A 25,611-nucleotide genomic window follows, 5' to 3' on the forward strand; every position below is an offset into this window, starting at 1 on the left:
AGGCCAAAATTTCTAGCCCAGATGTCAATAATGGTGGGATTGAGAAACTGATTTCTAGAATGTCAAGGGTTTTAAGTTTTTATTTGGGATCATTCATATATCACAATAGACTTTAGATATCGGTAACTCCCAAAAGGCCCCTTCTCCTTTGAGAGGTCACATGGACATAACCATCCCTATATATCTTAATGATTTTAAAAGGATGACATAAGTAGATATCTAAAATATTTCTCTTTAGTGGTGAATCTCTATTAATGCAACCTAATTATTTTTTCCATTTTCTGATTACAAGATAGAATAGTGTCTGGGAAAGGGCTGGGGTTGTGGCTCAGCAGGAGAGCGCTAGCCTAGCACATGCGAGGAGACCCTGGGTTGGATCCTCAGCACCACATAAAAATAAATAAATAAAATAAAGGTATTGTGTCCAACTACAACTAAAAAATAAATATTAAAAAAGGCTCAGACTCATCTTTAAGAAAAGAAAAAGAATAGTGTCTGGGAAAGATATATATATATGTTGTAAGGAAAATCGTATCTTTATATCTTTGAGCAATAAAAACTGCACATCCATTAATCTACCTTCAAAAACCTCTGAATCCTTTTATGTATTTATTTTTAACAGATGTAGGCCTCAATAAATCTTCTCAACATGTACATAATTCACTATTAATGTTTTCTGCCTGTAGTAAAAAAAAATCTTGTCTTTTACTAGCGATACACGAATTTTTAACTTAGCAGTATTTATGAATCTGTCAATTCTGTTGGATCTGTGGCCATTGTGCAGTGTTCTCTTAGCTGGACCTGTATTGTCTCTTGCTTTCCCCCATAGAATGTGCCACATAGCATTCAGAATGACTTCTTAAAATATTTGAGTATGTCACTCTCCTTAAATTCCTCGGAGTGATTCACCTTGTACTTGGAAGAAAATTCAAGATACTTAAAATGATCTACTGGGCCCCTATACAATCTGTCCCATGCTTCTTTAGCACTATTTTGTGTCTCAAGCTCCTTTTTGCAGATCAGTGTGTTCTGATAACACCCATTTTACTCTTTGTGCCTTGGAGGCTTTGAATATGTTGAGTTCTCTCTCCAGATAGCTCCTCTACTTGGCTATAATCTTCGACTAGATGTCCTTTTGTCTTATGATCTCTGACTATAATGGAGTGAATGTGTGTGCCCTTATTCATATGTTGAAATCTTAACTCCCAAAGTGATGGTGACAGCAGGGGGGCCTGTTGAAGGTAATTAAGTCATGAGGGTAGAGTACACATAGTGAGACTAGTGTCCTTACAAAAGGGGCCCCAGTGAGTGCTTTCAGTCCTGTGATGTGAGGATGCAATGAGAAGTCAGGGGTCTGCAACCTGATAAGTACAGAGCCATTACCAGAACCAAACATGCTACATCCTGGTCTCAGAATTCTAACCCCAGAACCCTGAGGAACAAGTGTTATTTCTAAACACTTATTTGTAAACCACCCAATATTTGGTATTTTAAAAAATATCTGCCTGAGCTAAATGCACTGACTGATCACTTAAAATTGGGGGCCAACTGCTTTAATCTCTTTATACATTTTGTTATTCATAACACTTAGTAACAATATAGTAGTTAGGATTTAGATGTGAGATGTTCCCCAGAGTTCATGGGTGAGATAATGCAAGAAGGTTTAGAGGTGAAAGCATTTGGTTATGAAGGTCTTGACCCAATCAGTGAATTAATCTACTGATAGGAATTAACTGAGTGGTACTGTAGACAGGCAAGTTGTGGCTGGAGGAGGTGGATCCCTAGGGGTGGGCCTTTGGGGTATATCTTTTGTTCTTGTTGAGTAGAGAGCTCTCTGAGTCTCTTTTTCTCTCTCATTCTCTCCCCCTGCCCCACCTCTCTCCCTCTCTCTTTCCTTTCTGGCCAAGTCCTGAGCCATTTTCTTTTTCTACACTTTTCTACCCCATATTCTGTTTCATCTCAAGGCCTGAGGAATGGAGCCTGCCATCCTTAGACTGAGACCTCTGAAACTATGAGCCCTCAAATAAGCTTTTCCTCCTCTAATTGTCATTGTCAGATATTTTTGGTCACAGCAGTGAAAAAGTCAACTAAAACAATGGCATCATCCATCTGTTTTTGTGAATTGATAATACTCCTTCCCTATGAGACTATCACAGTGCCAATACTGTACTGATATTGTTCATCCATGTCTCAACAGAATCTAACATGATATGTGGTACAAAGCAAGCCCTCAATGAACACAAGAATCTTTAGTGCAATGTAAGGCTATTGTGATTAAATAATTAACATTTTATCATTCATAATAAGTAATATAATCTTTAACCTCACCATATGCCTAATTTAAAAATGTGCTTCTATGTATATTCCTTTTGTTAAGTTTATTTTTTCTAACAGATATATAAAAAACATTAAAATTGGACATGTTGCTGGGGTAAAAATGTGCTGTTTTGGTACATGTATACATTGTGCCTGGTTTATTTCACTTAATGAGATGTTGTACAGTTCCATCAATATAGCCCAAGACAGAATTTCATTCATTTTTATGGCTGAATTATTTTACATTGTGCATATATGCCACATTTTCTTTATCCATTCATTAACTGATGGATACTTGGGTTGTTTTCATTTCTTGAATATTGTGAATAATGCTGCAATATACATGAGTATAATTTCATTTCCTTTGGATATATACTCAGTAGACAGATTTTGGTATAATATGGTGGTCTATTTTCAATTTGTTGAGTAATATCCATACTGTTTTCTGTGACTGTGTTAGTTTTCATTCCTATCAATAGTATATGAGGGTTTCCTTTTCTTCACATTCTTGCCATCACTTGTTATCTTTTCCATAAGGACCATTCATAGTAGAAAAAAGTGATTTCTCATTGTGGTTTTGATTTTCATTTCCCTGAGGATTAGTGATAGTGATTTTTTAAAAAAATATAGAAATATTGACCATTTGTATTTCTTCTTTGGAGAAATGTCTATTTAGGGTACATTATCCATTTTTCAATCAGTATTTTTTATTTTTTATCGAGTTTTTAAATTTGTATCCTGGATATTAAATTCTATCAGATTTATAGTTTGCAATTATTTTCTTCTGTTTTATAGGTTGTCTCTTTGCTCTGTTGATTATTTCTTCTGCTATACATAAGCTTTTGGGTTTGATGTAATCCCATTTGTTTTTCTTTTTGTTTCCTGTGCTTTGGGGGCTCTTATTTTAAAAATTATTCCCCATTCCAATGTCCTAAAGCATTTCTCCATATTTTCTTCTAGTAGTTTCATAATTTTAGGTTTTATATTTAAGTCTATAATCCATTGGGTTGGGTTTTTGTAACTGTTGAGAGATAAGGGTCTAGATTGATTCTTCTTTATATAGAAACCCAGTTTTCTCAACACTATTTATTGAAAAGAGTGTTATTTCTCTAACGAATATTCTTAGTACCTTTGTCTAACATCCATTGTCTTAGCTGGGTGCAGTGTTTGTAGTCCCAACTACTCGGAGGCTGAGGCAGAAAGACTTCTTGAGTCAGAAATTTCAGTTCAACAGGTGCAAGATAGCAGGACTCTATCTCAAAGAAGAAAAAATTCATTGACTGTAGATTTATGGGTTCATCTAGGCTTTGTTCTGTTTCATTGGTCTATGTATCTGTCTTTATGCTAGTATCACAGTGTTTTTGTTGCTATACCTTTGTACCATATTTTGCAGTTGGGTAGTATAATTCCTCTCACTTTGTTCTTTTTCTTTAAAGTTATATATTTTTTTTTTGGTGGAACTGTGTTCCTAAAAGAATTCTTTCAGACCATATAAAAGTTTTTGAGAATGTATTGAATTTAGGTGACATAATCAGGAACTGTCAAAGCAGAAATCATACCTAGTTCTAGTCAGAAACTCTGCCAAATGAAATGTATTCCATTTCAATCATGAGGCAATTTACTTATGGAATGAAGATAGTAAGGAAATGTATCCAGTGATTTCTATTCTAACAAGGCTCATTATAAAGATGGTGGTGCAGAACAAAACTGAGTATTTACTTTAATCAATGACAAGTATAGCAGTAGGGATGCATTTTGTTACCTTGAGAATCTTGTGGAACTGAACTAAACTACTAATTCACATTCACTTATGGTATCTGTTCTGTACTTACATAACTGGTCAGTTTGAATCTTAAATTGTTTTACTCTATCCCTTGAATGTTAGTAAATGTTAGTAAATGAACCTTAGTAAGTGTTCCTCTCAATGGCACACCAATCTACTTTGTCTCAGGTGTTTAGTTCATTGAGAAATAGGGTTTACTATGGATACCACTTTCATCCATCTATAAAATTTTATTGTACAAATAAGGTTTATCAATAATTTAGAGGAAAGAAATGTTGCAATGAGTCCCAGATCTTTTTTCAGTTATAAGAGATACATCCCTGGGCTGGGGATGTGGCTCAACTGGTAGCGCGCTCGCCTGGAGTGCGTGCTGCCCGGGTTCGATCCTCAGCACCACATACCAACAAAGATGTTGTGTCTGCCGAGAACTAAAAAATAAATATTAAAAATAAAATTCTCTTCTCTTCTCTCTCTCTCTCTCTCTCTCTCTCTCTCTCTCTCTCTCTCTCTCTCTCTCTCTCTCTCTCCTCTCAAAAAAAAAAAAAAAATAAGAGATATATCCCAAGAACTTTCCCAGATCCCTAGATTTGTGAATGCCAGGAAATTTTCATCAATGGCCAGACAATATCTAGGAAGAAATAACAAGATCAGAAAAGGACCTCCAGATATGTATTTGTCTGTATCGATTGCTTGCTGTATTGAATAATTTACTATTTAAAATACATACTTAATACTTTGCATCTGCCTGATATGGCCACACATCCAAATTTATCTTTAACTAATTGGCAAATTATTAAATTTTGTGGCTATTGAGAATTGCACATGCATAAATTCTGAATATCATGGGTTACCCATATAGTTAGAACAATGCTATCACTTCTAGAGATCATTTAATTGAGATGCAGGGATTCTTTAGCAAGTGCTGAGAAATTATTTTTCATGTCTTTCCCCTGAAAATGTGTCATAAGGTTTCCTTTTGGTCCTATCTGCCACGAATTATTTCCTATGTCCTTTTGGCAAGGTATAGAGAATATTGAAAGCCACGTATTACTCCTATTGCCACCCATCATATTATACACATTAACTGTCATTGATAGGCAGCTCCCCCATGGTCCACTGTAAATTGCTTTGTGCCGATTCATCCATATTCGTTGTTCCCCACTCTCTAATGTACATTTTAAATTCCAGTAATATTGACCACTCCATGTTTTATGATGTGGTGTCTTTCCTTGTGTGCTTTAAAAACAAATAAACAAACAAACAAACAAACAAACAAACTAGAGCATTAGAGTTATACATATCAGTTGGGTTCATTTTGACAATGCATAAAATTTGATTTCAGCCCCCACTCTCCACTTTCCCTCTACTCCTCTCTCCCTATTCCTCTTCTCTACTCCACAAATCTTCCTTTAGCTTATTTATTTACTTTTGCCCATTTTATTTTTTAACTTGTTTATTTTTGATTGATACTTTGTGCATATACATAAATGTGATTCCTTGGGGTATATGCAAATAGTATGATTTTGTTAAATTCATTCCACTTTTCTTCCCAGTTCCCATCTCTCCTCTCTCCCTCCTGGCCTTCTACTATGCTGATTTTGCCTAAATATTTATGATATTCAAAACTCCCTCTTATTTTCTTCTAGCTTCCACATATGAAAGAAAACATTTGAACCTTGCATTGCTGAGTATGGCTTATTTCACTTAGCATGATATTCTTCATTTCTATCCATTTGCCAGCAAATGCCATAATTTTATTCTATTTTTATGGCTGAGTAAAAAATCTGTCATTTATATGTCCCACATTTTCTTAATCCATTTATCTATTGAAGGGCATTTGGGCAGATTTCATATTTGGCTATTGTGAACTGTGCTGCTATTAGCTTGTAATGGCTATATTGCTATAGTATGCTGATTTTAGTTCTTTTGGATAAATACCGAGGAGTGTGATAGCTTGGTCACATGGTGGTTCTAATCCTAGTGTTTTGAGGACTCTCTATATTGCATTCTAGAGTGGAGGTACTAGTCTGCAGCCCCACCAACAATGTATGAGTGTAACTTTTCTCCCCACATCCTCACCAGCTTTTATTATATATATTCCTGATAACTGCTTTTGTCCTTTTCATTACATACTCTTCCACTGACTTCCATTAAATTTTTGTAAACTGGTTAACTGCTTTCCTCATCATGACCCAACTCTGGCATCACTATTTTTTTCTTTAAAACTGCCTCAAATTTCTCATAGACTAGTGAAGCAACTCCTTTGCAAACCTCTAGTACTGTGTAAATATACTTTGGGTAAATTTGTCACAGTGAGCTGGTATTTTTGGTTTACACATCTGCTCCTCCCTTTAGATTATTTGCTACTCAAGGATATCTCCTCCTGTACTGCTTGGTGGTACATATTCATTGGGTTGATAAGAGCATACTTTGTTATTTGTACAATAAAAATTTAATTTACAAAGGCATCAGCACAAAAATTACCCTTAAACAATGAGGGAGAAAATAGGAAGTAAACTAAAAAAAAAGCCAGGCTATAATCTATTTGTAGGAGACACAGACCTTCTATCCCTGTTTTGCTGTTTGTATACCAATTTATGCTACCAATGATAATCCTCCTCCTCCTCAGTTTGGGTTGCCATTCTTTTTAAATATTTATTTATTTATTTATTTTAGTTGTAGTTGGACATAATACCTTTATTTGTTTTTATGTAGTACTGAGGAATGAACCCAGGGCCTCTTGCTTGCTAGGTGAGCAAGCTACCACTGAGCCCTGGGTTGCCATTCTTAAAATCTCTAAAACACATAATTTGTTACATATGATAGGAAATTATAAGAATTATACTTGGGGTAAATGATATGTTTGACCATAGTTGTATATAATGATTATTAAATTTTTTCTTTATGTATGCTACAAATGTGTTTTCTGTTTTTCATTTTTACAACAATTCTTTTAACAAGATTATGCAGTGATTATAACTCTATGGTAACTCAATATACTTTTAACTATTTTAGAAAATCATATTATAAAATGAAGAAAGCCTGCTGTAATGTGATTAGTAGGTTTTCTTGAATGTTTTGAAGAAGTCTACCATTTGCAATTAGATTCAACAAGAAAGGGAATGGTCAATACGTGGATTGGTGCTGAGATTTCAATGCAAACCGAAGGGTGGGAAGTTGTACTTGGTGCCTGAGGGGATATCAGAGTAAACCAAAGATACTGGAATAACATACATGGTCTCAGATAAAAAGTGAGAATACTGTCTAAAATAAAACAAATAAACAAATAACACTGGCTATTTCATTGCCCTTGTTTGTAGATTATCTACTAAACATAAAATTTAATCTTTCTTCTGATTTAATGACTCAATTTAATTTTCCTATAAGGAATACTTGTAAACAATTTAAAGAAAGTATTAAAGAGCTTACAACAATAACATTTGTTCCTACTTTTCTTGCCCACCCCCATCTGGGCTCAAGGAGGAAAATGCTTTCAACGATTTTAGCTACTGCTACTAGTTTTATCTTGTATCATCCCTAAAGCAAAGGGTAACAGTAAAACACTATGTTTTCCCTTTCTGTTCCCCAAACCTAGCCAAGTTAAGGGAACAATGAGGATAATTCTGGGCTGGAAAATCCATACACATATTATTATTTTAAAGGACACTAGCTTTCTCTTATGCACACTGAGAACCAAGTTAGTGCTATCTGTAAAAAGTTACTTTCTTCCATGTACACCAAGACAGTTGCTTCTTGGAGTGATGGTCATGCAATTAAGCTAAGCAAGTTAATTTTGATGATGTCATTGCTTCTGCAACCTAAGATATAAAATCTCTCTCTGAATGGGGACTGGTATGAAATGGAAAGCATTATTGAAAGGACCTGTGTCACTCATCCATTCAACTGCCAGTGAACAAAACACCATGAGATAGAGAAGGCACCGCTTAGTAAAGCACCCTGAGGGAATGAAGTGCTTTCTATCAGCTTGTCTCCATTGAACTCTTCTTGAGTAGTTTTTGATCTCTTATAAGCTTTCTCCAATAAATCATGTTTCCAATGCTGGAAACTTTCTTTGGTCTGTCTGCAACCTACCCCACTGCCCTTGCACAACTGGACTGTGGAAAAGAAATATCTCTATATTTTAGTACCATTATAATTCATCTAACAAATACTTAATAAATTTCTCCAACAATGTGCCAGGCAATGTTCTAAGCACTTGCAATAAACCAATAATGAAAAATAAATGAAGACTGTTGCCCTTCTGGGAGTTTGTAATCTAAAAGAAGGGCCATAAACCATAGATTTGATAAATTTGTAGACTGCAATTAGTGACCTATTACCTGGTAGAGATTTGGTGTTAAGAAAAATGAAAAAGAAGAATAGAACAAAACGGATGGAAAATGCTAAAGGAAAAAGCAGTTTGCAATCTTGAGTAAAGTGCTCAGGATAACCTTTCAAAGAACATGACACCTGAGCAAAGACTTAAAGGAGGTGAGGGAGCTGCCATTTGGATGTTTCCTTAGAGTTCTTCTTTTGCTCTCTGCACATTTGTGACTTTTATTCTCTGCTTTTCCTATTTTAGACTTTCCTTAAATATCATTTGATGCTTGATGATTCATTTGGATTTAAGAGTGACGAACTCATAGCATTTTAGATGCTTTTGGTTCATGGGCGGGGCTTACTGATTGGCAGGATTCCTTTTAGGGTGATAAAGTAGCAAATTGATTTCTATTGAAAGGCTCTAAATATTGTTATCATACATTTTCTCTAGAGTGCATTTATATTTCTGTAGAGAAAAATAAATATACATACTTGCCTGGTTGGAAGATAGGTTTGGTGGTGCAAGGTCTTATTGCTCACTTACAGACTTCTATGTAAACTCCACCCCTCTAGTATCCTCATATACTGGAAGTTTCTCAATAATTTTTCCACCGGGGAATCAGAGAATCTTTCAGGATCCATGGTGGCTGAGTTACTCATCTGTGTGGGAGAGGAGCATACATCCCAGGAGTCTAACTGTACTTTTAACAATTTGTCCACTAGTCCTTTTATTTTCAGGCCCACACTTTACTCCCACCTTCCAGGATACTACTCTCTTTAATTTCCAAGCCTTTCCAGAAATCTGCTGGAAAATCAACTTATTTTTCATTTTTACTTCTTCTCTCTGCAAGTTTCAGGCTTCTTTTGTTTCACTAATTTGGGTGACATATCTTAGAACAATTTCCAAAATTATATTCATAAAGTATGTGCATTTGGAGTTTCCTATGCTGTTATTGTAGATATTTACATTTTTAAAAAATTTCTTTAAGTAATGTTAGTAGGTTTCCCAAAGGAGGCAACCATAGACATGTATTCAATCTGCCCTATTTAAGCAGAAGTCTGTGCAATTCAACTAAATAAGCATTTATTTGGGTTCTATAGTCAGGCACTGTGCAAGGTCTTATTGGGAATATAAGAATTATTAAAACACGTTATCTATTAATTAAGACAGATTTAGGGCAAAAGAAGGACACCCTTCCATAACTCTAACTTAAAACACATTGAGGGCCATGTCATATCCTGGTTTCAATAGTATCCCCTCTCCCCACTCCAAAGATTTAGAATCACAGAAAACAGGCTTATTTGGAAATTGAGTGTTTACAGAGTTAAAAAAAAAAAAAGTCATATGGATTATAGTCTACCCTAAACGCAATTGCCAATGCCTTTGTAAGAGAAAAGAGAGAGACATAGATGTAGACACACAGAAGAGGCATGAGGGAAAACATGGTAAAGACAAAATCAGAGATGATAGGCACTCCTGGAGACCCTACAAGCTAGAAGAGGCTGGAAAATTTCTTCCCATTCTTTCAGAGAGCACGTGGCCCTGTTGAAACCTGTATTATGGATTTCTACCCCCCCCCAAGAATAGGAGGGAATAAACATATTATTTTAAGCCACACAATTTGTAATATTTTGTTACAGCAACCTTAGGAAACTAATATCCATCGCAGCACCAGTACAAAGTGTGATGGGAGCCCATGAGCAGATGATGAGTCAGGACATATGAAGACAGGAAACTGCAAATCCTCCACACTTACTTTAGGTAAGTAGAAAATCTATAAGTAAAAATGTATTTGACATTATTAAACTATGTGGTAGAAATTTGATTATTTAAGGGCTAATCCTTCAGTGATAACATGAAGATTTGGCCACATATATGAACTTACATTTTTAAAATCACACATTTAAAAAAATCATCATTAATATCTTCTGAATATTTGAGGAAATAAAGGCACATATCTTTAGCATCGTGTATTCATTATTTCTAAAAGAAAATTGAATGCTCTAAAGGAATATTTGGCTCATGAAATTCTCCCATATCAGTAGACATTTCCTCATTATTTTAAGTTAGACTTTCTAACTTCATTAGCATTGAGAGAACTTTTGAGAAGTACTCGACTTTACTACTATATCCCTAATTGTTACTAAGATGATCGTAGCTGAAACAAGAGTAATGGGTTTTGGCATATGTATTTGAATGTCTTGGAAGTGGAGATGAATGTTTAAAAAATTGAAGTCTAGGAAGAAACAAATTTTATTTGACAAGTTGTAAAGACATTCTCAAGAAAGCAAAACGCACTGGTGATGTAAGATTCAAATTGTTACTTCGTTCAGCAACTACATATGAATTATCCAGCCCATCAAAATAGAACTGATGCTCCCAAAACATTTCAATAAACTCTGCAATCTAATTTTTATAAGTTAACCAAAAGCTTTAGGGAAGCTGAAACGGTAGTGAAGCCAGTGGCAGCTGCAAACACAAGGCAGTTAGGGGCATACGTCTGGATAGAGAGGAAAATGACTTCATCCATCACTTGTAAGATCAAAAATTTCCAGTTGAATAGCTCACAATATATAATAAAGTTTGGTTCAGTTTTTTTTTCTTGGAGGCCAGCACATACTAGCAATGATTTCTTTCAAGCTTAGAAAGTGAAGAATGTTTCCTTTATTTTCTTCCCAAACCTTACAACTTCATCCAAGACTGAACTTTAGCTCACCTCCAAGCCTATGCTACCTTCTATATTCCCTTTATTAGTAAACTGAGCCATGTAATTGCCAAGATGGAAAACTGAAAGTCTCCCTTAGTTATCCATTCATCACTAATGCACAATCAGTTGCTGAACTGCAATCACTGATCTCATGTCTTTGCTTTTTTCCCCCAACTCAAACCACTGTTATTCTAGGTAAAATCCCATTACTTCTTGACTAAATTATCCCAGTGGTCTTCCTAGTCATCTCTTCTAGAAAATTCTCCATGCTGTTGCCAGATAGATCATACTGAATTACAAATCTGGTCAAAGTTTATCTTTTAGAATAAAACGTGGCAATACTTAGCTCAGCATGGAAAGCCCTTTGTGATCCATCAATTATGAATAATCCAGCACCATTTCCAAAAATCTTATTCCACTCCTTTCCCACTCAAGTCACATTAAACCACATGATTAAAACCTGGGGGCACATTCTGTTTGTCTCTAATATGACTTTGCCTATGATCTCCCCTTCAGCTGGGGATACCCTTCCCCCTGGCTTAAAGCAGCTGGATGTTAAGCTGTCCTACAAAACTCCATTCACATATCTTCTCCTCAGAGGTCTGTCAATGTCTAGGTTTAGTCTACTCAGTGAGCCACCTTAACATTGGAGCCTTTAGTCTGAGAGAAAATAGGACATAAAGACTTGGAATTAATTTTACTCTTAATTTGTATTATCTAATTTGTGTTAGACTGTTTTAGATGCAACCCCTAATTCCCAGTAGCTAAGTATTTAAGATCATGACCTCTGGAATCAGACATCCTGTATTCAGATCCTAGCACTACTATTTGCTAGTTGTGTGATTTTTGAACAAATTCTTCTCTAAGCCTCAGGTTGTAATTAAGTAATACTGCCAACCAATGGTACAAAATGTATGCTCATTTTCAGAATATTCATAATTTCACAAGACAAGTCCAGAACCATATTTCAAGGGAATGTGTATATATGAAAATATATATATTATATATATCATATAATCCAGATCACATATAAGGAGAACTGAGAGAATATTCCTCTCCTAGTTCTGTACTGTAATTATCCTTATATCTCAGAACCCCAATTTGACTCAGCATTGTCTGTCCTGTTACTTTTTGAAGCACCATTTCCTGAGAGGAAATCACTTGCAAGTGAAGCAAGGGATGAATTTTCTGCTGAGATTTACTGATGTGTGATTCCTTGTCTGTTCTTAGCAGGAGTGTGACCAATCTACATGAGACTGGTATTTGCTACCTAGGGTTGCTATTTACTGTCTTGGGTTTATCAGTGGAAATCATCCAAAGGATGGATTGAGAGCTTTATCTTCTGTTTACATTCATTTGATTAAGATATACATGTAATTGGGCTGGGGACATGGCTCAAGCAGCTGGCATGCGTGGGGCCGGGGTTTGATCCTCAGCACTACAAACAAAGATGTTGTGTCTGCCAAGAACTAAAAAATAAATATTAAAAAATTCTCCCACTCTCTCTTAAAAAAAAAGACATACATGTAATTAGAAATTTATTTTTGTAGGTTAAAGAGTTATTAAAAGTGAATATTTTGTTGCAATTTAAAAATGTATTCTAGAGATGAAATAATATTCTTATGTTAAATTTTTATCAGACAAATCTTTTTAAACTACAAAATTCTCAAACACTGTGAAGCACGCTGGGTTAATTAATATTATAGAGCCAAAATATCATTACATGTTATTTCAAATAGAAGTTTCAAACTATTTTGGTGAAATTTATGAGCTAGGTATTTTCTAAAAAAGATTATTTAATATTTGAATTAATCATCACTTGATATCACATGGTATAAATGATTTAAATTAAACCAAATTATTAAATAAGACATTTATTTTTCTTCTCAGCCTTTCTGAAATATGCAAGTCAATATGAAAAAATATAGCAATTTATTTGACAGTCTTTGCTTTTTCTCTCTCTCCTCCTCCTCTTCCCCCATCTCCTCCTCCTCGCCCTCCTTCTCCTCCTCCTCATCTTTTGTAAGTAAAAGGTGTTATTTTATCATGACACTAATGCGGTTAAGATATAGCCTTAGGAAAACTTGTTCCTGGCCCTGTTCCTGGCTGTATGATATGTGTCATATCTCTAGTATACTTTTCCCTGCTTTTTCCAACTCTAAACTCAACATGAATACTCCAACTACCTACAAGATATAGATGGGATCTCAATAAACTATCAATATTACTTAAAAACCAAATAAACAAATAAAATAAACCAAAACATTTGAAGCAGAATATTAGCTTTCTGGAGAAGATCACAAGCCAAAATTAGGTTTTATCAATGAAACAAAAACTAGCTGTTAGAATAATCTACTGCACTTTATTTCATAGGTTCATGAGCCTGCCTCCACATGCTATTCTAATGTAGATAACATTTGAGTCCTCAGATTTAACAGGTCCTCTTTACTAGTCTCTTAGAGTGAGTCTACTAACATATCTTTGAGGCTGTAGAATTGAAGAAAATTATTTCTCTTGGCAAGTAAAAAGGGCCTCTAAAAGAACACTGCTTTACCATACAGAGCAGAATCTCTCAGGCTCCATGTTCTCCATGCTATTTCATGAAGTTTTTATAGAGTATTGTTGAAAACAAACATGAAACAATGTCACTCAGTTCATCTACCCAGTCTTTTATGCTGCTGTAGCATGTTATATACTAAGAATTTCCATAGTGTATTTGTAACAACCAGAATCTCCAAACTTAATCTTTTCTCTCCAATCAAGGACAGAAGTGGTTTCTATACTGAATTCAGCTCGATTTTAATGTGAAACAGGATTCTATCTCCTTAGAATGCATCATGGATTTCCCTCTTACTATGGTGTGAAAAATTGTTTTCCTACATAGGATTTAATTTAGGATCTTATTATGGGGTTTGGATGCTTATTTAAAAACTCTCTACTTAATCTCAGCCTTCTGTAAATTGGGAGATGAAATATTATTCTCAGGAGAATCCCCTGTCTAGGAAACCTCATGGGTCTCATTTCTTCTAGAAATGTGTACACCGAGGTGAGGAGCCCACACAGGTAGTTACTTTTTTGGTTCTGCGGATACAGGTGAAGAGCTGCTTGGGGAGGGCAGGGTGACAAAGAAAGCAACTAGGGGTTCAATGGTGGAGCATGGTAGGCTGTATCACAGGGAGGGCAAGTGTCAAACAGAATGACTGCAGACACACACCAGGCAGTCTTGAGACCTTTATCTAGTTCCTCCACCTGCCTTATCACCAGTCTGCTGACTAGCAGCTCAAGGCCTTGCCTGCTGCCCATGTCCTTGCTCCTATCCATTCTCCCCACTCTAGCCAGTATTATCTGCAAGGGAAAGTGTTGAATGTATCTGATCCTCTGTTGTGTTTAATCAGGGCCTGCCTTCTTTAAAAGAAATGGACAAATTTGACCATCCTGTCTTTAGCAGGAAAAACAGAAGGAAATCATTTAATTTGAAGGCTATTTAATGAGTAGTTATTGGACACCTATATGTATAAAGCACTTTTACACGTAGTTATCACATTGAATTCTGGATGGCAGGTCCATACCTGATAAGAAAATGAGCACCGCAAGAGGGTATTCCTTAGCAAATCAGTATGAGTAACTTAGTACCTCATAAGGAAGTGTAAAAACTGCAATTCAAAACCATGTCTATGCTTGTCCCAATTGGCACAGACAAACAGCAAAAGGCAAAGGCCAGTATTTGCTAGCATTTGTTGTATTTTAGCTGCTTTTGTTAAATAATCTCAACATCATATAATGAGGTAGAAGATTTTATTTCCAGTTCCAAAAAACAAAAACAAAGAACAACAACAACAACAAAACCCTGAAGTCTCAATAAGAACTTTTAATAAAATTAAATAATATGTATGAGGGGAGAAAGCCAGGAAGTGATTGATCAGGCATTTAGTCCCACATCAAACACCTATTATTATGGTACACTCTCATACAGTAAAAGGTGTATAGAATCTCAGGAGAGGTGTGGATATTATGACAGTTACCAGCACTTTGAAAACAAACAAGGATGAATATTAAACTCATTGGACAAAATCATCCCCCAAGACTTTGGAAACAAGGCCTTGGCTTCAGTTTCAGAAGTTTTCGAATCCTGAATTATATTAACAAGATATTCCACCAAATCTCTGTTGTTGAGAAAATAAGTAAAGGTTATTATTTTACAAGGAGAATTCAGAAGGATGTTCTTTCTTGCAGGTGATTTTCCAAGCTTACCCCATAATTAGTTGTAAAAATGAGATTAAAACTCCTATCTCTGACAACCAAATTGTTACTTCTTCTAAGGTGTAATCATTACAGAAATTTAAGGCTTGTAGAGCCACCATTATTTTAAATAGAATACAGAATCAAAACTCTCATTCTCCACTTGAAAAATCACTGAATCTAATTGACCTGCACTTTGCAAGCAATTGTGTTCATTGACTAAATCATAGGTAGATAAAAATAGAATATATAAAGCAATTAATTAAACTATAATCAGTAAACAATATTCCTATCCTTGTACATTAACTTCCTATCCCAGTGTCAATAATAGGTTTTAAGACATATTATGAATGACGGCTAAATATAGTAAGATGGATCACAATTTTAATTTGCTAACTCTGTTTATTCTCAACAATGGAAGTGTATAAGATATAACCTGAAAAATGTATTTTCAATTAATACTTTTAAATCATTAAGTTGAATTAGAGTCTCAGAGATCACAAACACTATATTTGAATTCATTAAATCAAAAGATTTTATTTAATCCTTAAAACAGCTAAATGAGATATGGAGAATGACTTTACTATGCTCATTTAAAAGAGGATTGAGATTCAAAGAGATGCAATAATTGAGCTAGAATGCTACAGCATCTGAGATTGCAATGTTAAGCCTAAATCCAGAATCATGTGGATTCAGTGAGTAAATAAATGACAGATGACAGAAGGTACATAGACCACACAGAGTTTGCTCTCTGTCTGTATTTGAGAAGAGGGTCTAAAGATCCCTTAGTAGCAATGTGTGGTAATGTGTATGGGTGATCTCTCTGCAGGAGCACTGAGTCATCAGGGAGAGTAAATTCAGAAGAAAACTGTTTGGGGAGTTGGCCCAATTGTACTTGTAAAATAGATAACTCTATGTTGTTTTGATTTTACCTCGAAATAAAGCCTTAGTGTAAGCAGGTAGCAGGTTCCAGACAGGAAATCTGACCTCTGAATTCACCCAGCAAAGACTGAAACAACTTGGTGGTAACCATCTAATAATGCAAGTCAGCTTCAAGCTACTTCTGCTTCTTGCTGTATTAAAGAGGGGTCTAAATGTAGCACTCAGAGCACCATGCATTCTCTCTCTCTTAAGAGAGTAGAGTGCACCTACCCAGTATATTAATCAGGATGAGTGTTTTGCTGCTAGCAGGGCAGGCCTAGGAGGTATTTGTATTACATATCTCAAAATCTACTACTAGTGCCTCAATTCACAGGCAAAAAACAACAATGCAATAGCAGCTGCTTAATCAATTCAAATAGTGCTTATAACACTTCAGTTATATTTCTCTCTTTAATTCTCATACAAAATTTATTGAAATTTGATTTTATGTGTTGATTTTTTTTAATATATGTTGGCACATAAGCATGCACATTTGGGAACAGGACACTTAGTAATGTCTTTGTGGAGTCTTTCCATGTTCTCAGTATATTTTAATGTTCAAAATCTAGATGTCTTTCTGCTAGCTAAATGCACAAGGAAGCTGTTTTACTCTAACAAATAAGAGGGAAATAGTTTATTTCTCAATAACATTTCCTGGCTATTGTCAGTGCTAGCATAATTTTCACCATTATTTGTTTGTTTGAAGGTGGTGAGATATTGACATGTGCATTATTAAGATAGTCTGAATATGGTAATTTTCATAATGAGATTTATTGTATACACCTCCTGGAATAGAAAAAGGACTGTTCTATTCTAAAGCATTTAAATGGCTGTAGGATAGTGAGATTCCATTATTTTTAATGAAACAAAATTTGTATTCTGAGTTCATCAGAATACTGAATGAGTTGAAGAAACAAGTTCTGTTCTTACATCACTCATGTAATGAGGTGGTAAATAAAAAGTTTAGTTTTATGGTGTCAAACATATGGATGGAATTTAAATGAATATAAATTAACAGTAAATGCTCCATTAAAGAATGCAGGTTTTATTTATTTTAAAAAGTTTTTGGTAGCTCATGATTTCATGGCACATATCCCAGCTTGACAAAATTTTATCAAATTATAGAGCAGCAGCTCAACTTTGAGAGATTTAAAAGGCTTTCTATTTTTTACTCATTTCTCCAGTGCTTAATGTTTGGCTTATGGTAGAATATTAATAAGTGTCTGTTCAATTAAAGCAAAAGAATAAATTGTGGTGGGGTTGAGTTACAAGGTAACAGAACAATTTGTCCATAAACTTTGAAACAGTGTCAAAATGCATGGTTTCATTTTCATTCTCTAATTTACCAAAATGAATCCAGAATCTCTCTGGAGCCATTTACTATGTCACTGATTTATTCCCACATGCAATGCGCACAGAGGCTATGCCTAGCGTCTATTTGGTTCTTCAGTTCTTCAGTTGCCAATCAAACTTATTGCGATATTTTTACTTTGTCAACCTCAGTTTCCCAATCTTTTCATTCTGCTCATTCCCAGTTCCTTGTAGAATTTGCCACTCAATAGTTATATGCACCTCATTTGGATTTTATTAATTTTTACATCCAAGTTTTAGCTACTGTCAACTAAATTTATGTTGTCATTTAGAGTTTTTGCTTATCTTATACCACATTATTCTACAGTGAACATATCTTTGTTTGTAGTTCCTTTTTAGCAGCAGAAAATACAAAAGTTTAGACTTCATGAAGCTTGCCATAATATAAGACTTAACTACTGAAACTTCCTGTATCTTTATGTATTTTCTGATCTTAGATATACAGCTAAATTAGGAAGGCAGCCATAATTAACTAAATGCTACTATATCACAGTGATTTTACATACACACACACACACACACACACACATATATATATATAAACACAACACATAATTTACATATAAAATTTATTTTTCCACAATAAGTCTTCAAAGTATATGTTACTAACCTAGAACATTAAGCTAGGTTTAACCCTTGTCTAGAATTTTGCTTGCCCATCCAATCATCCAGTCATTCCAATTGTAGTTCTGAGATGTGGCTGAGTGAAAAACCTAATCTGGTGAAATCCTCCCTCACTTTTTTTGGCTAAAGAATTTTTGATTCCACAAACACAAGAATGTTGACTTATAGGTAATGTTAGATGTATTTACGTCTAACTTGTTGTTAAAGTCACATTGTATTTACCACTGTAGAATATTCCTTCCCAGTCCATAACTGTCCACAAATGAAGGAAGAAAACAAAAATTCCTGTGATTTGAAAACAAACTGAATCTGGGGGTGAATTCCTATACTTTTTAAAAAATATTCTTTCATCTAATTTTTTGCCTTATTGTAACAGACACATTTTCTTGCAACATATGAGCTGCCTAAAGTAACACAAAAAAATCAAATTACACACAAAGAACATAAGATACAAAGAGTGTCTCTTGAAAATTTCCTCAATAGATATTCTCATTAATTAAAAGGCATATATGCCAAGGTGAATCTTATGGATGTTCACATAGACAATTTACCCTTGTATATCTTATGCCATAAAGCCTTATGTTTTGTGCATCTCCTATGTGTGCAAGTATTTGTACATACATACTTACTCAGTGTTTCTACCCCAGAGAAGCAAAACATCTGACAATCAAATAGTACCCCAAGCTTCAACTGGCTGATTTGCAGATATATCTTTCAAGCAAGAAATTCTACTAGAGAATTAAGAAATCATTTATGATACGTGTATAGCTTTGGAAATGAAACTATCCTAAAGTCAAAACCAAAAGTTTTATTAAGGTGATCTATAGTAAGTTAAACAAGCTATTACTTGACTCACATAATGGACTGAGGACATCATTAACCAAATAACCCTGTGACATGTAGACACTAGACCAGTTACCTTTTCATGAATCTCTGGTGGGATTTTATTTTATTTTTTTTTTATTTTTTTTTTTTATTTTCAGGCTTTGTTTTTTTTGTTTTTTTTTTTTTTATTGGTTGTTCACAACATTACAAAGCTCTTGACATATCATACTTTGAACAATAGTTTCAAGTGAGTTATGAACTCCCATTTTTACCCCAAATACAGATTGCAGAATCACATCGGTTACACATTCACATTTTTACATAATGCCATACTCGTGACTGATGTATTCTGCTACCTTTCCTATCCTCTACTATCCCCCTCCCCCCCATCTTCTCTTTCTATCCCATCTACTGTAGTTCATTTCTCTCCTTATTTTTCTTCCAATTCCCCTCACAACCTCTTTTATGTAGTTTTTTATAACAATGAGAGTCTCTTTCCATTTCCATGCAATTCCATTTTTCTCTCTCTTTCCCTCCCATCTCGTGCCTCTGTTTAATGTCAATCTTTTCTTCCTGCTCTTCCTCCCTACTCTATTCTTAGTTGCTCTCATTAAATCAAAGAAGACATTTGGTATTTGTTTTTTAGGGATTGGCTAGCTTCACTGAGCATAATCTGCTCTAATGCCATCCATTTCCCTGCAAATTCCATGATTTTGTCATTTTTTAGTGCTGCGTAATACTCCATAGTGTATAAATGCCACATTTTTTTAATCCATTCATCCATTGAAGGGCATCTGGGTTGGTTCCACAGTCTAGCTATTGTGAATTGTGCTGCTATGAACATCGATGTGGCAGTATCCCTGTAGTACGCTCTTTTAAGGTCTTCAGGGAATAGACCAAGAAGGGCAATAACTGGGTCAAATGGTGGTTCCATTCCTAGCTTTCCCAGGAATCTCCATACTGCTTTCCAAATTGGTCGAACCAATTTGCAGTCCCACTGGTGGGATTTTATAGAGGAATAAGTTATCAGCAAAATAGCAGACTCAATGATGCCAGTTATCACCCAAGAATTGCAGCATGAAATTACGTGAGCAAGGTTGGATGTATAGGATAATTCTCAGCACTACTGACATCTACATAAAACTGCATTAAATAAAATAGTATGATCAATCATATGTGCATGTACTAAATTACATTTATTATAAGGTCAAAAATTTCCCCAGGTATCTCAGGGACAACACACTAATCCTTCTGAGTCTTTGGTAATTGATATGTGATTATGTAAATAACTTTTTTCTGTGATTTTACAAATAATATTGAGGTCCTCTGGAATAAACTGTCCTTAAAACTACAGACTCACTTAAATGGGAATCTTCCTTCACCTTTTTTTGACAAAACAGATGACTCTTCTCTCATTGAAGGAAGATCCCCAAACTGTTCTTGGCCTGTTTTCATCTACATGTAATAACCTAGAACTTTGGTCCAGTGTTAATTTTCTAACACAATGATAATTTCAGTATTCTACTCTTTACTGATCCATTTCTACTTTTAACACTAATATTTCTCATTTATTAAATCCTTCAAAATTGGTTATCTTTCAGTGCCTTTCCTCTGCTTTCTCTATAGACTTTCTTAGAATGGCATTGTTTATGCTCATGCATCTACTTATTTCTGTTTACTAAAACTTTCAGTCACTTAACTTGAGTCAAAGCCCAGTCAATCATTTGCTGATTATCTCTTTTTCTTGGAAGATTCACAGGCATGCTAAATTCAAGTATTTCAAAACACGACTTACTGTTTCTCCCCAAATTCTGCTTTTCTTTTTTAATTTCTGATGTTGGTGATTGCAAATCCCCCAGATTTTTGAGAAGGAGGTAAGAGGTAATCCTGTGTATCTCTTTCTTTCAATGCCTTTCACAGTTTGGAATTAGGTTCTCTCTATTCTACACGTGCTTTCCTCTCGTAACCCACTACTGTAGCCTTTATCATCTGCACTAATTTGGATCCTAAGTAGTCTCCATATCACCATTCCTGATTCCCTAAAACTTGTGCTTCCCATTGCTGCCAATGATATATTCAGAAAAAAATTCAATTCTAATCATGTTATTCCCATTCTCAAACACTTTCCAAAGTGACACAAAACAATGATTAATCACTTATATAATTTGCTTCTTTTTGCACATAATTTATAGTCTAGTTTCCTTGAATGGGATTTTTGACCAGAGGTGAGAAGATTTAAATGAATCTAATCTTGATACTGTGGTAAGATCCACTATAAAAACCTGACTCATAAAAATAACTCTGAGTTGGAAGGTAGCTGACTGGCTTTAAAGAATCTAACATTGATTGATAACATTACAGAAATAATTATTTTTAATTAAGTAAAGGTATGGCTTTTTTTCCTAAGCAAGATAAATATTTTTTATTTACTAAAAGAAACCCATGTTACTTTCATTTTAATGATCTAATCACTAATCTTGAATGGGTCCATGTTATATCCAATGTAATTCATGATTTGGGGTTAAAAATGATTTTGCCTTCATACTTAGTCATGTATACTTAAAAAAGCAATTAAGAAAGAGGTTTTCCATAGTCAAAAATCATAATTAAAAAGCAGATTTACAATTTGCTATTTTAAAGTGAGGGAGTAGCGGAATTCCTTGAATTTGCTGTAATATTTGTTAAAGTGAAATAAGTTGTCAAGTGAGATCCAAAAATTCTGAGAAATAACCAGTTTGGCTAAATGATAGTATTTTGTTTTTTCTTTTCATCTCCAAGTTTTTTGTCCTTAAAAAGGCCAAAGCATTCTAGAAATATAATACTAACATTCAAATATTTTAGATCTGTCTTGAAAACACTGCATTTGATTTTTTTTTTTCCTGGCAGACAACTTAAAAGAAAGTGAAGTAGAATCATTTTTTCCTTTATCCATACAGACCCAGGCTTGGATTTCAAGATCTGATAAAAAAAAAAATCTTGGTCTTTTATTATGGTCTCTAGTTAAATACAAAACAGGCAGTCTCTCCATAGTTGTTCAGTGTCGTGGACTCTTTCTTGTAAGGTAGAATCAAGAACAGCAGTTAGACATGTGCAGAGGTAAGGAGTGGATGTGAGGGCCCTGCTGACTTTCAAATGCAATGGTAATCAAGGTGGATAAACTGTGCTCTTCCTTCCACCTGCAGGTTTCTGGATTCATGCATTGATTTATGCCAGCTCAATCTTCTAACTTTTCATCAAGATATTCAATATACAGCTCCTTCATTATGAGCTATAGTTTTCTCCATCATTATAAGAAACATAAGTTAAGTAAGCTTTCCTCAAACAGCAGTGATTGCTTTCAAGTTCCTGAACATGCTGCAGGAGGCTTGACGAGAAGGATTGATTTATCACTTTTTAAATAGATTCTTAATCTGCAAATCAATAAAAATGTCTCCCTTCAGCAGTGGCACAGGGTGAATGACTCACCCTTGATGGCAGAATGAACTAATGCTGCCTTTCTTCCTTTTTTAATACACTCAGATTGTGATTGTGCTTTTTCTTTGCTTGGTTTACCTGCTAAACTCCAGAGCTTGGGAGTACCTGATTTCAGCCTGCTTTCTCCATAAATCAAGTCAGGGACTGAATGTTCATCTACCATGACTGCTATTTTAACACTGTCATTCTCTTTGTTATGTAATGGGAAAGTCAAGACTCAAATATTCTTCAGCTGGTCAAAGATAAAAGGTAAATACAGCAGATGCTGAGAGTATGTTGTTCCAAAGTGACGTGCAGCATTTGGTAGGTTCAAAACTAGTAGAAAGTTTGGAATTTAAATGTAGGACAAATAGCTGGTAAAGTGTACTAAAGAGTGAAATTATAGCATACAGGTTCTTCTCCCATATGCCATCAATTCCTCACACTTCACTAAGTGGACAGTATATTCTAAACATCTTTTTTTTTTTTTTTATGCAGGTAACTCTATGGAAGTTTCAGAAGTCTATCTTAAGTATTCAAGAATTTCCATACAAAGGGGCTGAGGGGGAGTCAGTGGTAGAGTGTGTGCTTAGCATGTCTAAGGCCTAAGAAAAGAAAGAAAGAATCTAGAAAGAAGGCAGTTTAGTCTTATAGTCATCAAATGTTTCTTTAAATTTTCTAGCATTATTGATAATTTAAAACAGAGAGAAATCAAAGAACCTCACAACAACCTACTGATATGAACTAAGCATTTTTTTAAAAAAAAGTTTAAAAGTTTAATTTGCAAGGTCTTCATATTACATTTTATTCCTAATTAATTTGAAGTAAATAGCTGTGTAGTTGCATAAAGCTTTTTTCTGAATGTTAAGCTTAAACAGTGGCATTTCCACTTGAGTTATATCATTGATTTCAAAAAGGAAACTCAAAGTAAATTAAGAAATGCAACTCTAGTGTGTAAACTTTCTGGAATGATCTAGTTCTTTGTTTAAAGGTATGATAATGTTTAATTTGAAAGAGAACAGAATAAAAATCAACTGAAGATTAGGTAAATAATATGTACTGCTTTTAATCTGAAAAATGGTTAGTTTAAGCTAAATTTAGAGATGCCATGTTTCATTTTTCTTTCTTATTCCTTCTCTTATATCTTCTCAGTCTTAATAGAACGGACACTCCTTTAGGACCTACCTTTACCATCCACACGTCAGCAAAGATACGTTTGGGTATTACACTCTTCTATGCAAGCCCTATCCACTGGGGAGAAAACATATTTAAAAAGTTATATCTATTGAAGAGATTTCTTATTTTTAAAGTATATCTACCACCAGTTATTAAAACTGAGAGGAAATCAGGAGAGAAAACAAAACACTGCTACTAATATCTGCAAAGCTCCTGGTCATACTTCAGTGACACTGGTCCTTTAACTTGGCCTTTTAAAGGTAACCACTATCATTACCCTTTATGAACTACCATCTGGTCACCTTACAGGGCATGGACTGTGGAGACCATTTGGGGGGTCAGTGAACAAGTACAAATGAACCACAGGTAATTCATCCTTGTATGCTTGGATTCCTGTAGAGTCATGACTATGCAAGGGTTACTAAGTACATGATTTAAAAATCAATCCATAGAGAAAGATATTTATAATATTCCCATAATATATGAGAGCAAATTTTATATCTGTGTACATAATATGTGGGCTTAAGGATATGCCATTAAGAGTTTACAGTTTGTAGTATAAAATAAATTCCATTGATTGCATTAGATCATTTTAATAATTGGGGTTAACTGTAACCACTGGGTTGAGTATAATAAGACAGTCAAACCATAGTTTGGTTGACTATAACAAGATATATCATTGTGTTGATCCTAACCAGATAGCCAAATCATAGAGTTCTAAACTCTGCTTACTTTATTACTCATCTTCTTAGTCCAATAAGCACCTCAGGGAAGATTTCCATGGGATGGCATATCATTTTGCCTTTAAGGTTTTCATTTTTATGAAACCTTAAATTTTCATTTTATTACTTCCACATCATGCCCATTTGGAAAACTGGATGAAAAGACTCCAATTTTAATTCAACTACACATATTTCAGTTTTATTGAGAAGTTTGACTTTGTTCAAAAGCTAAAAAATATTTTGAGTAAGATCTTTGTCCTGTAAATTACCTCAGCAGTCTTCTCCATTAAGTAAGAAAGTTGGTAGACCTTGCCTACCTTCAATATCTATCAGTAAATGATAATAGGGGTCAATATATGTTCAAAAAAATTAAAGCTTATGATAATAGACCAGTGAAAAGAATTTAATGATAATCTCTAAGAGTTCAACATTGAGTTACAAGATAACATTACTTCCTGCACTAGATATTTTCTTATTAAGTCTATGTATGAAATGAAAATATTTTCCTATTTTATTTTTCTTATGATTCTAATTAAATGTGGCTCATATCCTATTTTGGCCCCAAATGAAATTAAAACATATCATATAAAGCCAAAAATTCATTAAAGGGGGATTCTGTTTTTGTTAAAATGCCAATATGATTATCTGATTCCTCTGTAAAAACATTATTAGAAAATATAATGGTTAAAATCTTTAGTTCTAGAAACTGACCATTTACACTCACATCCAGTTTGCCAGTATCTAGTAGCTATGTGACTTTAGCAAGGTTATTTTCCAGTTTACACATTATAACAGTGGGAGTAATCATACAATCTATGTCAAGTGGCAGTTGAGAGAATTAAATGAGATAATTCATGTAAGATGCTTAGCACACAGTAAATGCTAAATATCTATCATCTATTTTACTAACTTTATGGTAATAGCTAATTAACTTGATTTTGATTGAGTTACTTTATTGCCCTCATTAAAATATACATTAATCCATCATCTAATATTTATTGGCAAGACACTCTGGTAAATGTTGCTATCTTGAAAGAATTTGCCATAAATAATTACCAACTCACTGGAAGTTCTGATTTCTTGAGGCCTGAATAGTTAAGCAGTTATTCTTATTGCACAAGGCTCTAAATGTACATATGAACTCATGACCTGG

The 25,611-nt window shown here is 34.5% G+C and overlaps 2 protein-coding genes across 52 annotated transcripts in view; one reads left to right on the forward strand and one right to left on the reverse strand.

Moving 5' to 3' along the window:
* Positions 1-25,611, reverse strand: part of Ptprd (protein tyrosine phosphatase receptor type D) — a 2,128,582-nt gene that overhangs the window by 880,220 nt on the left and 1,222,751 nt on the right. The window lies entirely within an intron of this gene.
* Positions 1-25,611, forward strand: part of LOC144377281 (uncharacterized) — a 503,618-nt gene that overhangs the window by 385,413 nt on the left and 92,594 nt on the right. For all 3 annotated transcript variants that reach the window (XR_013438121.1, XR_013438123.1, XR_013438122.1), the window contains exon 4: positions 10,061-10,181. The gene's annotated coding sequence lies outside the window, so the exon portion shown is untranslated. The remainder of the gene's footprint in view (positions 1-10,060; positions 10,182-25,611) is intronic.

The sequence above is a fragment of the Ictidomys tridecemlineatus genome, chromosome 4, assembly GCF_052094955.1.
Source record: "Ictidomys tridecemlineatus isolate mIctTri1 chromosome 4, mIctTri1.hap1, whole genome shotgun sequence".
NCBI classification, from domain to species: Eukaryota; Metazoa; Chordata; class Mammalia; order Rodentia; family Sciuridae; genus Ictidomys; species Ictidomys tridecemlineatus.